General features: G+C 49.1%; 1 long non-coding RNA gene across 3 annotated transcripts in view; it reads right to left on the bottom strand.

Annotated features, from left to right (window-relative positions):
* LOC140690784 (uncharacterized) overlaps positions 1–12,594 on the bottom strand; it is a 68,305-nt gene continuing 55,711 nt past the window's right edge. The window contains exons 3-8 of one of the 3 annotated variants that reach the window (XR_012066103.1): positions 11,908–12,006; positions 7,100–7,218; positions 3,057–3,149; positions 2,383–2,531; positions 1,659–1,929; positions 1–1,055 (exon numbers count right to left, since the gene is read on the bottom strand). This is a non-coding gene — a long non-coding RNA (uncharacterized lncRNA). The remainder of the gene's footprint in view (positions 1,056–1,658; positions 1,930–2,382; positions 2,532–3,056; positions 3,150–7,099; positions 7,219–11,907; positions 12,007–12,594) is intronic. The other 2 variants (XR_012066106.1, XR_012066105.1) reach the window with 2 other exon arrangements.

The raw sequence follows: 12,594 nt of genomic DNA, 5'->3' as shown, positions 1-12,594 counted from the left end.
TTCTGTTCCTACGTTTGCAACCGACATATCTTCTATTACCTTTTCTTCCCTTATTGGACTACCGGCTAGGACCTCCAGTGCAGTGCCAGAGTGGTTCACAATATACATTAATATCTTTTTAACATCCATTGGTTCAGTGGAGATGGCCCCCTTTCATTTCTACTATTTCTGCTTTCTCCCTTTTTTCTTAGTGTGGCTAGAGATAATCAATTTTATTCATTTTCTCAAAGAGTCAAATTTTGGTTTCACTGATTCTCTGTTTCCTTGCCTTTAATTTCATTCATTTGTGCTCTGACTTTTATTATTTATTTTCTTCTTGCTTTAGGTTAAATGGCTCTTCTTTCTCTAGTTTCCTAAGGCGGAATTTTAGACTCCTGCTTTCGGATTGGTCTTCTTGTCTGATATATGAATTCAATCATACACATTTCTCTCTAAATACCGTTTTCTGTATCTCACAAATTTTGACAAGTGATATTTTCCATTTCTTTTAGTTCAAATTATTTTTCACCTTCTCTTGAGATTTCTTCTTTGTCTCACGTGTCATTTAGAAGTGTATGGCTCCATCTCCAAATGTTTTGGAGTTTTCCAGTATCTCCTAGAAACAGATTTGTACTTTAATTCCATTCTGGTGTGAGAATATAGTTTATATGATCTAGGTTCTTTTAAATTTGTCAAGCTGTGTTTTACGGCCCACAGTGTGGTCTACCTTGGTAGACGTCCCACGTGAACTTGAAACGTAGCGTGTTCTGCTGCTGCTGGATGAAGTCGTCTAAGGTGTCAGTTACCTCCAGGTGACTGAGGATGCTGCTCAGTTCAGCTGTCTACAGATTTTCACCCGACTGGATCTACCAATTACCAACAGACAGGCACTGAAGTCTCCAACTGTGTAGTGGATTCATCTATTTCTCCACGCAGATCCATCAGTTTTGGCTTCCTGTTGCTGAGTGTATACATAGCGAAGATTATTGTGCCTTCTTGGGGAATTGACTCATTTTTCATTACGTGATGTCCCTCTTCATCCTTGGTAATTGCCCCTGATCTGAAGCTTGCTCTGTCTGAAATTAAGATAGCGACTTGAGTTTTCAACAGTGCTAGCATGGTATTTATTTCTACTCCCTTTTATTTTTAATGTATCTGCATTTTTACAATTAAACTGCATTGCTTACAGAAAATCTTGTTGGGTCTTGTTTTTCAGCCACTTGGTCAGTTCTGTTCTTTAATTGGTATATTTAGAGCATTCACATTAAAGGTAATTTCTGATATAATCAGATTAGTATCTACTGTATGTATGACTGCTTTCTATTCATGGCTCTTTGTTTTTTACCTCTTTCTCTCTTCTTCTGTCTCTTTTATGAGAAACCTGAAGTTTCCACAATCCTGTGTCAGCAAAGGGGAACACTCAGTGGTGCCAGGCTCCCAGGATGCAAGTGTGGCCAGTGGGGAGGGGCAGGGCTGAGGGACGTCTCTGTGACAGGCCTTCTGTGTTGAGGTTGTGTCTAAAGAGCTGGTCACTGATAAGATGGCCTGCAGGCTAATCCAATGCAGACGGCAAACTGAGGCCCACGGTGGGGAGTCTGTCCATGGTCCCTGGGCAGTTGGGACAGAGCTGGGACCCAGTCTCTGAGCAGGGAACACCTGGACAGCAGGCAGGCACTCACCTTGGTCCCAGCCGTGAGCACCAGCCCCACAGCAGCCATGCAGGTACTCCCAGTGATCTTGATCTTCTCCAGGACCTGGTAAGCTTTTCTCCATGAGGTTTGTTTAAAACACAAAACCGTTAAACATCACATAACATAGTAGACAAGTCACTGCAGTGTACGGCCACCAGAAGCAACTGTGGAATGGACAGACACGTGCTGGAAAGCAGTGTGTCTTCTTCATCTGGCTACGAGGCAAGTTCTGGGACTGAACTGGGAAACACAGGGGCCCCTGCAAAGGCTTTTAAAACAGGAGCTGGCGGAAGCATGCAGAACACACCATCTTTCAGCAGCTGAGCTCACAACCACCCAGAAGGACGATGCGGTCCCCAGTGAGGGAAGAAGACCGGGCACAGACATGGGACCCGGAGTAGAGGGTGCAGAGATGCCCACCTGTCCATCCTGCAGAGGCGAGGCCACCCACCTAAGCCCAGCATTTACAAGGCAGGGTACAAGAGCCATCACCCCACCTCCCAGCCCAGCGCCCACCCTCCTCAACCTAAGGCAAAGCCCCGTCCTCAACTGTCAAGGTTGGTCGGGATTCCCAAGGAGACAAAGTGTATGTGCTCCCCCCCACCATCCGCAGAGAACACGCTACAGTGGAGGACACAATTTCGAATTGCTGGAGGCTGGGCACCCGGGTGCCCTCGGCCCCAGGGAGTCAGGGCAGTGGGGTGGCCCTTACCTCATATCCAAGTCAGCGATGGTCTCATTCAGGGGGCGCAGACACTCCACCCCCATGTTGCTGTCATCCAGCTGGATGTAGAAGTCACTGAAGTCGGGGATGGAGGCGAGCATGACCCCCACCTGAGAGCAGGACTGGCAGTAGAGGTCCTGGGGGTCCAGGACAGGCAGCCCACTTGGACGGGGCAGAGGGGCCCCACTCAGAGCACACTGAACCCCCTCATCCCCAGCCTTCTCCGGCCTCCTGCCCGAGCCACTCCCCAAGGGCCACCAGCCGGGCCTCGGACACTCCTGCCTGCTCACGGCCCTTCAAGGCTCCTCACTACCAGTAGCGGTGCCCCAGGATGCGGGATGGGGGACACAAGACCCCTACCATCCTCCTACACCCCTCAGCTCCATCCTGTCCCCCCCCACCACTTCTCCTTCCTGTCTCTCCGCCCAGCTTCTGTAACCCACACACCATGAAAGGCTGGGTCTCCCATTACCAGGAGATCACATTTCCTCCGTTGGATGATGTCCTCCTATCCCTGGATTCCTGGGGCACCCCAGGCCCACCTCTGACCCCTGTTCCCCTCCCCATCCTAGAGACCGACCCTCCAGTGCAGCTCCTGCAGGTGCCCCTCATCCCTGCACCTCAGGGCTCCCGCCAGGCCCAGCCCTTGCAGACATGCTCACCACACATCCTGGGGCCACGGAGTAGATTAAGACAACTATGAAGTTGCACAAGACAGCACGGATCTGGATGATCGTCAGGCGCCCTGGAAAACGCTGAGCAATAAAATACTTTTAAAAACACAGAATCTTTTACACACTTGCTTGTGGCCACAATACACAATTCATAATACAGAACGTCCAGAACCATCTGAATGCAGCTAGATCCTCACCCACAATTCATCCTCCACACACATTTCCTGGCTGTTTTCATATAATTCATCTCCCCAAATTAAAAAACTGGAAACTGACATCTTTACATTTAAAACAGTAGGAGTTCCCACCATCTGCCCGGCCCTGTGACACTGACTGGCCCTGAAGTTCACTGAACAGATTAACTTGACATTTTTATACTATTGCATCCTTCTATGTGAGAAAAGGTAAGAATTTCCCTTTATTTGTTTTTCCTTTATATGCTTTAAGTTTTATCATTTTCCTCACACAGGCTGTATACAATTGTTACTGAAGTATTAGAAATTTTATTTGAAGCCCATTTAAATACATTTTTGAAAAATTCAACAAATGATTTCACGGAGGTCTTCTTTGACTCACATTTCTGAAATTAGAAATTAAAACAACAACAGAGACCACGGGACCTGAGAGAAAGCACGGGCCAAAGCGCCCTGGGCCGCGCAAGCCGCTAGCCCTCTACCCCCCCCCCGCCCTGTGAGGTCGGGGTCATTACGGTCCCTGCTCCACAGGTGAGGAACCGGGGCACAGACACCACCAGCAAACTGCACTCCCTCTGCAGACCAGGACACAGAGCAGGTTGCTCAGCTCACTGAGCTGAGACAGGTACACACACAGACCAAACGGCAGCACGAGAACTAACTTCTCATGACACCAAAAAGAGACAACTGGTCGGGCGTGAACAATGGAAAATGCCCCTAGAACAGGAACCACAGTTACGTAAAGGCGGCCCAGGGGGTGTTAGCTGTTGGAACGTCCTCAGAGCTCACTGTCACTGTCTCAGACAGCGACTCTGCAGCCATGGCCAGGCTGGGCGTCCCGGACCCCACGGCAAGTGGCAGTTCACAGCCAGAGCTGAATTTCACAAAGGACCCCAACAGTGGGACGAGGCCACAAGGCAGGGGGACACAGGGCAAATCTGGAGAGACAGCCTGTGCTCTACGGGGGAGAAGCTGTGGAGTGTGCCATGCCCGGGACACAACACAGGAGCACCGCAGCTGCACCAAACAGTTCGTGGAAGGCAGGGTAGCCGCTAAGTGACAACCTCCCTGATGTGCCTCAGCTCGGTGGCTGTGGAGTTTAAACAGTCCAGACAAACATGACAACTGCACAACCACATCCTTCTCCACTCAGCATTCCAACCTGTGCTCAGGGCTCCTGCCCTGTGTGTTTGGCCAGGAGGAGGCGTGGCCCGGCTCCCTGAACCTCATGCTCCCGTGCAGGGGGCGGGGCACTCAAAGGCTTCCAACCAAATGACAATTAGGGAACCATGTAAATCACAGCTGCACAACCACACACCTCTGAAATAAATGTCCAGGTAACCCTGATGACAACTAAGAGAGTGACATTTTCATTCATTCCGACCCCCTTCCTTTCATACACAGCTCACACACACACAGAAAAAAAAAATTTCACAGCTCTCAGTGAGTCGAAATTTAAAGTTTAAAAAATACAGACAATCTACACTAAATAAATGAACACAGTCCCACACAGATACACTGTGGGAACCACTGGGTCGGAGGAAGGACGTGATGCAACACAAGAACAGGGACTAGATGGGAAACAGAAGAGTGATGGCAGGGCACCTGCAGGGGCTGGCAGGAGCTCTTGGGTTTCACACCAGGGTCACTGACCTCTGCTGAGGCTCCCTCTCCCTCCCCAAACAGGGAAAACCCAGAGGTTTTCCAACTTTGCAGTCACTGTCCATTCATCAGCCATGACTAGTTTATCTCACCAGCCAGCCAAACCCCCTCCCTGCCTTCCTCACCCCCTGCATGTGGCTCTCGGGGCCTGGGGGGGCGCCCTTCCTCCCTGAGGCCAGCCCTGCTGGGGCAGCAGGTGTAATAGGAAAGAAGAAACCTGACTGCATATTAGATCTGCTCTTTTTCCTTTAACCCTGTGCTGTTTTCCAGGCTGTCTTACCAGCTCTGCCCCTTTTGTAAAACAATGTTGCCTTCAGCCTGAAATTGACAGGAGAGCCTATTCTCAAGGCTCTCCTCCTTAAGGATATGAACTCTTTTGCTCTCCTTTACACACAACAAGTTGCAGAATAGAAACTAACATTTGTTTGCAAGAGGTTTTACAGGGGCCCCATTACCTGACCCAAAGATGCACGAACAAAGAATTCCTGCACCAAGAAGTTTGCACCAACCACCCTCAACCCCCTCTCCTTTTTAGTGTAAAAGGAGCCTGAATTCTCACTCTGAGAAGGTGGCTCTCGAGGACATTACCCTGCCATCTTCTCGGTCAACTGTCTTTCCAAATAAAGTCACTATTCTTTACCCCAAAAACGAGTGTCCCGATTCTTAGGCCTCTCGTGCGTCTAGGGGAATTCAGTGTGGACTTGGGAACACAGGGAAGGAAGGCCAAGTCAGGACTCTCACCCTCCTGAAGGATCCCCTCTGCCATTGCTCAGAATACCACCAGGGGTTACTGGACAGTGGACGGGAAAATAGGGCTGCAACACGACCATGAGCACTGGGCCTGGGTGGGAGAGATGGGGGGTGCTGTCCGAAGTGCACCCGTACTCCTTCTGAGTCACATCACACCCACGTCCCCAGGACCCAGGGAGGCCTGGAGCCCCACACAGCAGAGCGCATCCAAACCTGCAGATGCCCAGTGGCTGGTTCAATGTGCACCCCTCTGGCGCCCTCCTCCCCGCTCCTCCTCCCTCTGCCCCACTGGCTCAGCGCTGGTCCCACCACATCCCCACCTAGGGCCAGCACTGCTGCAGGAACACCCTCGGCAGGCCGCCCAGCCTCACGCCCTCAGGTCCGCACGCCTGGTTGGTGCAGCTCTGCCCCTTTCCGGCCCTCACCACTGACTCTCCAGCGTCCTGCTCTCCCGCCTTCCGCCCCCAGCCCTGCAGAGAGCCTCCTCTAGCCACAGCATCCTGGCCTCCAGGACCGACAGGGATCCCACCCCTTTGCTTCACCAGCTTCTCCTCTTGTTCTAAGAATGTTCAGTTGTGCCTATGGTGTCCCAGGCCCTGCCTCTAGTACATGAGGAGTATCAGCTCCAATTCCCATCTCTTTCACAGAGACACGAAGGCCCTGAAGCTGGCAGCCCCTAGTGACGAGGGAGCCAGCTGGGTTGGGGAAGGTCCCAGGTGGTCCCAGAGCTGCCACACCGGCCTTGATGCCCTGGCTGTGGCCACTTCCACGTCACAGAGGAAAGCCCTCTGTTGACTTCCAGCCTTTCTCAGGGATACACGGCTGCAGTGGACCCCAACCCAGCCACGTGCACAGCCGGGCCCTGTCACCCCTCCCTTCCTCGGTATGTACTGGGCTTCTGCTGGGCAGCTCTGTCCCACCTGCCAGTCCCCATCCTCCCCAGCGAGATCCTGCCATCCATGCCTGGCCCCACAGTCACCTCCTGTCACTTGGCCCCAGTCTTCAGCACAAGCCCCGTGAACTCAGAGCCCAGCTATCATGTCCAGGGCCTGAGGAGGGCAGCGTGTGAGCACATGGGTCAGTCCCTGAACAGGGACACGCTGGCCGGGTGAACTGCAGCTGCCTGTGGTCCAGACCATGCCCTCTGCCCCAGCTGCTTCCTGCCCGGCAGCCGGGAGCGGGACCCGCTGCAGCGCTGGGTCAAAACCCCACACAGAAAAATGCTCGGGCCGAGGGAGGGCGAGGAGGGGAGAGCGGGCATTCAGAAGAAAGGGACTGGCGGAGCCCGAGACCCCTCCACCGGGGGATCCGTTTGTCCACCAGGCACATGAGTTCCCAGCACTGGGAACGAGGGTGACAGGACTTAGAAACCAGAATCTATTGGAAATGCTTTCACCTGGAAGTAGGCGAGTAAAGCCATCTTACCTGAAGTGGGAAACTGCAGCTGGACGAGCCAGAAGCCACCTCGTCTGAGAAATCAAAGAGCTGGACTGTGGCTGTTTATTTCAAGAGCATTTTTTCCTCAACTTCAATCAAGAGAGTACCTATGAATAACGAACAATTTAAATAAATAAACCTAGATTCAACCTTTTGAAGAAGTAGTTTCTTTCAACAGCAGCACAAAGATAACACTGCGTTTGTCAGACGTGACAAATGGGGGTTTAGTGGGGAAATGGGACGTTTGAAAATGAAGGTTCAGGACGTGTGGACGGTGTGCAGGACAAGGACAGAGTCCTCTCCCAGGAGCCCCGGGCATCCGGGGCCACGAGCTCAACCCTGGCTCCTAAGCCAAGGAAGAGTCCTGGAGAGTGTGAAGGCCACCGTCTATGACATGAACACCCGACAGGGCACAGGACCCTCCTTTTGGGGAGAACGGCATCACCCCTTGCACTCATTCATTCAGTCATCATCCACATCCACCCGTCGGGGTGCGCTCCCAGAACTCCAAACAGCACCCCACACAGGATGGGGCCTTAGGAGCTTGTGCCCCATGGATGACTCTTTCCACCTGCCTGGAAGGTGAGGGACATACTGCCTCCACCTGTCCTGCCAAGAGGGCAGGCAGAGGCCATGCACCTACCTGTCCAGGTGATAGGCAGGTGCAAGACACATACACACATGCACCTAGACCAGGTGATGAGCAGGTACAGGACACACACACAAACACACACACACGTATCTGCACCAGGTGATGTACAGATACAGACACAGGACACCAGGAAGCAGACGTAGAACTCCAGGAGGAGTAGGACGGTCACACCCCTAGGACAGACGACACATGGTCCCTGCAGTCTGGGCCAGGTGAGGTGTGCCCAGAGGATTCCTGGGACACTGCCCTTCCTCTCCTGCCCCAGCCGGGTCCCGGGCCCCAGCCCCAGGGAAGCAGCAGGGGTGTCTGGGGAGCTGCCCGTGCTGGTCCTCTTCTAGGAGAGGAGCCCCTCCTGTGTCCGCCCTCACTTCCCCGCCACCCCAGGGTCCCTCTAGCCCTGGGAGCACCTGAGAGGCACTCTCCTCATGCAGGAAGGCCGAGGGCTGCACAGACCTGGCTGCTGCGCACTGCCGTCTTCCTGGGCCTCATCTGGAGAGGTTTTTTCTAGAAAAAGCTGGATGCCCAGGTAGGGCCATCCAGGTGGCCACAGTGTGTGCAGTGTCTGGGGGTGGGGGTGGCTTCCATGTGTTTTGAATTGACTCCACTTGGGAGGTTCATTAACAAAGTGGTAGAATCTTTTCACGGCCTTTTGGCTGAGATCAAGTGTGAAGAAGTTGGGACATCTGGAAGAAATGCAGAGTTTTTCTAGCGTTTTTCTTTCTAAAGAACAAAAATGCCAAACTCATTTTGACTTATACTGGTTAAATGTTACTAAAGATATTGTATGTGTGTTCCTGTCCAGAGCCGACTTTTTCTCATTTTAATGCATCTGAAAATGTGTCGAAAAGCACCTGGAAACCAGGGTGCCCGTTTGGTCTGTTCCCTCTCACAGAGGCTGTCATGACTCCAGAGGTGCATGTGCTCTGGACTTAGAGGTTGCAGAACTGAGTACATTTAAAAGTAACACCTGAGAAGGAGCAGCCCCGCCCCAGCCAGCAGGCTTGCGCGGCCAACTCCTCTGGGAAATGGGCAACTGGTGTGCGGCTCAGGCTGCCCCTGAGGCGGGGGCACCACGGGACTGTGACTGCGGTAATGCTGATGGTCCCTCCTTCTGGATCCTCGCCCACTGCAGAGTCTGGGGGGCCTGCTGTGGGGATCTGAGATGCAACTGTGGCTCCACCACCTGCTGGCAGTGAGATCCCAGCTGAGTTACCTCATCGTCAGTATTGGGGCCCTCGTGTTTGTAAGTGGGGTCTCACAGCACCTGAGTGCTGGCACAGTGTGGAGGGTTTCTGGGCCCCACATGTGAGCAGTGGACGGTGCCCAGCCCACAGCAATGAACCTGGTTCTTTGAAAATATTCATAAAATCAATAAATCCCTAGCAAGTGTGACAAAGAAAAGGAGAGAAAGACACTGAAACACCACGAACAACAGCACACATGGAAATATGACAGTTCAGATCAGTGACCTACCCCTTGAAACACACAAACTATCGCAACTCACCCAACAGGACAGATCATTACAATAGCCCTATAAATGCTAAAGACATTTAATTCATAATTTTAAAATCCATAAAAAGTAATCTCCTTGCTGAGATGATTTCAGCAGAGAATTCTGCCGAACATTTAAAGAAAAACTAACGAATGAAACTACAACACTCCCTTACACCATATGCAAAAATAAACTCAAAATGGATCAAAGACTCAAACATAAGACAACATACAATAAACCTCCTAGAAGAAAATCTAGGCAAAGCATTATCTCACATACATCACAAAACTCTTCTCCTAGGCCAGTCTACCCAAGCAATAGAAATAACAGCAAGAATAAACAAATGCGATCTGATGAAACTTGCAAGCTTCTGCACAGCAAAGGAAACCATGAACAAAACAAAATGACAACCTACAGGATGGGAGAACATTTTTGCAAAAGATGAAACCAACAAAGGCTTCAACTCCAGAATAGATAAGCAGCTCATATGACTTAATAAGAAAAACACACACAACCCAATCCAAAAACGGGCAGAAGACCTAAACAAGCAATTCTCCAAGGAAGAAATACAGATGATCAATAGGTACGTGAGAAAATGCTTGACATCACTAATTATCAGAGAAATTCAAATCAAAACTACTATGAGAGACCTCAACAGACCAGGAATCAACTTACCATATGACCCAGGAATCTCGCTCCTGGGCATATATCCAGAAGTAACCCTACTTCAAAAAGACACCTGCACCCCAATGTTCATAGCAGCACTATTTACAATAGCCAAGACATGGAAACAGCCTAAATATCCATCAACAGATGACTGGATAAAGAAGTTGTGCTACATTTATACAATGGAATACTATTCAGCCATGAAAAAGGTAACACCATTTATAGCAACATGGATGGATCTGGAGATGGACATACTAAGTGAAGTAAGCCAGAAAGAGAAAAAATACACCATATTATCACTTATCTATGGAATCTTTAAAAAAATGACACTAATGAACTTTTTAGAAAACAGATTCACAGACATCAAAAACCACCATACCTTTACCAGAGGGGCAAGGGGGTGGAATGAGATAAATTGGGAGTCTAAATACTAAATACTAATACTGAAACTACTAGTACAGATACTAAACAATAAACATAAAATAGGTAAACCGCAAGGTCCTACTGTACAGCTCAGGGAACTGTACTCAGTATCTTGTAGTAACCGGTAAACGAAGAGAATACAAAAAGAAATACATGCATGTTCATGGAGGATTGAAACACTATGCTGTACACTAGGAACTGACACAGCAGTGTAAATTGACTACACTTGAATTTAAAACAAAGATCAATGGGTTCCCACAACATGACCAAGAGGAAAAATGGCAAAACACATATCCATAATAGCCAACAAATTCATCATCATGATAATAGACAAAACAAAGGTTCTTGGTCACCTTTGTAAGTACCAGGGTACCAGTTCATCATTCTGAAAACTGGGAACTCAAGCAAGCAAGCAAACAAAAAATAGCCATCTCTTCTGCCTTTCCTTTATGAACTACATTATAGTGACCAGACTTCTTAAGAAAGTTTTCTTTAAAGAACACAGCTCCAGCTAATAAATCTGGGAGGGGTGACAAAATTTGTGACAGCTCTAGAAGGCGACATGAACAACACTGACAAACAGATGGTGATGACCAGCGACACTGTGTGCTGGTTTCTATGACACATTGCTGCTCAGGGGCAGCCTGAGCCCGACCACCCTGCAGCCCTCACTCCGACTGTGTAGGAGACGCAGAGGAGAGGGAGGAAAGCTGTGCGCTGATGTAGTTTAGTACAAGTGAATGGCATGAAAAGGAACTAAGGAGAGGGGAACTGTTCTAGGTTAAAAAACACTTCAGGGGCCTATCACCCAAATGTAAAGTCTATGATATTGTGAGTACTGAAATTTAAAAGAATTCCTGTAAAAAGCCACTTTTGAGAAAACTCGGAAAATCTGAGCAAGCATTAGCTAGGGGACAATAGTAAGGACTAACTGTTTATTTTGTCAGGCAGTGTTAGGTAACTGAAAGGTCATTATGTTAAAAATAAAATCCTTATCTATACAGGATACTTATTGACATTTACAGGTAAAATGAGATGATTTATGGGATTTTCTCTGAGGTGTACTAACTCGAACAAAAGAATTAAAGCAGGAGAAGGAAGGACTGAATGTTGAAAAAAAAAGTTTTTAAATTAGATGGCAGTAAGAATGATTTTTTTTTTTTTTTTTACAAAAAGGAAGGAGTGTATAACTCAGTGCTAGAGTGTGTGTTTAGCAGGCACAAGGCCCTGGGTTCAATCCCAGTGTCTCCATTAAATAAAATAAATAAATAAACCTAACTACCTCTGTCTCCCCTCAAAAGCAAAAATAGGCTTTGACAGTGTCCAAAAGGGGCATAACCAAGAAGCACAGGACCCTGTGCCACGTCACTGCGGACAAGCCCCCCGTCATTCTGTGACCCTGGCCCCCCCTCGCTCATCTGCTGCTCCTCTGTCCTTTGTCCAGTCACAGAGGCCTCCCTGCTGGCTGCTATGCCCTCCCCTGCCAGGGCTGGCTTTTGGAGACATGCACACTTTTGTTGAACGAAAACCTAAGCATGGCTCCAGCCTGAGGCAAGTACTCACCTGAATAGCGTGTCTCACATACACCGAATAATCATCGTTAGTCAGGACAGCAGCTTGTTTTCTGTAAGTCTGGCTCTGGGTTTGGACAGCAGCAGCAGACTATAAAAGATAAACACGTTCTTTAAAACGGTGACCCAGATAAACCTACTTAAAAAGAAAGAAGTATGTAAAGTCTCTAATATTAAAAAAGAAACTGTGAAATATTACGCTATGTTTTCACTGTAAAATTCTTTGTTTTCAAAGGTTAATGGCAACAGCACAGGAAGCAGAATTAACCTCAAAACCTTAAAAGGATAGAAAATTTCTGAGGCATTTCTGAATGAATCCCATGAAACAACTTACTGAAATCAGAAGTCAATGTGTCATATAAATATTGATTTTTTTAAGGGGGAGGGTATAGCTCAGAGGTAGAGTGCGCGCTTAGCTTCCTCGAGGTCCTGGGTTCAAGCCCCAGTATCTCTATTTAAAAAAAAAAAAAGATTTTTTAATAACATCCCCTGTCATGCCTACCCAACATCATTCGATATTGGAACAAGGGCCTGTTTTAAAGCTAAAATAGTAAAGGCACAGAAAACCAAGGTAGCACTTAGGAGCCCCCCTCCCCATGTGCCTTGCAGAAGCAGGAAGGCCCCGTGGAGTGGCACGGAGGAAACCACAGCTTGGGACAGATGGCACGAGGGAGGCACT

The sequence above is a fragment of the Vicugna pacos genome, chromosome 3, assembly GCF_048564905.1.
Source record: "Vicugna pacos chromosome 3, VicPac4, whole genome shotgun sequence".
Lineage (NCBI taxonomy): Eukaryota > Metazoa > Chordata > Mammalia > Artiodactyla > Camelidae > Vicugna > Vicugna pacos.
Note: the sequence above shows the minus strand (reverse complement) of the source record. Positions and strands in the feature narration are given on the sequence as shown.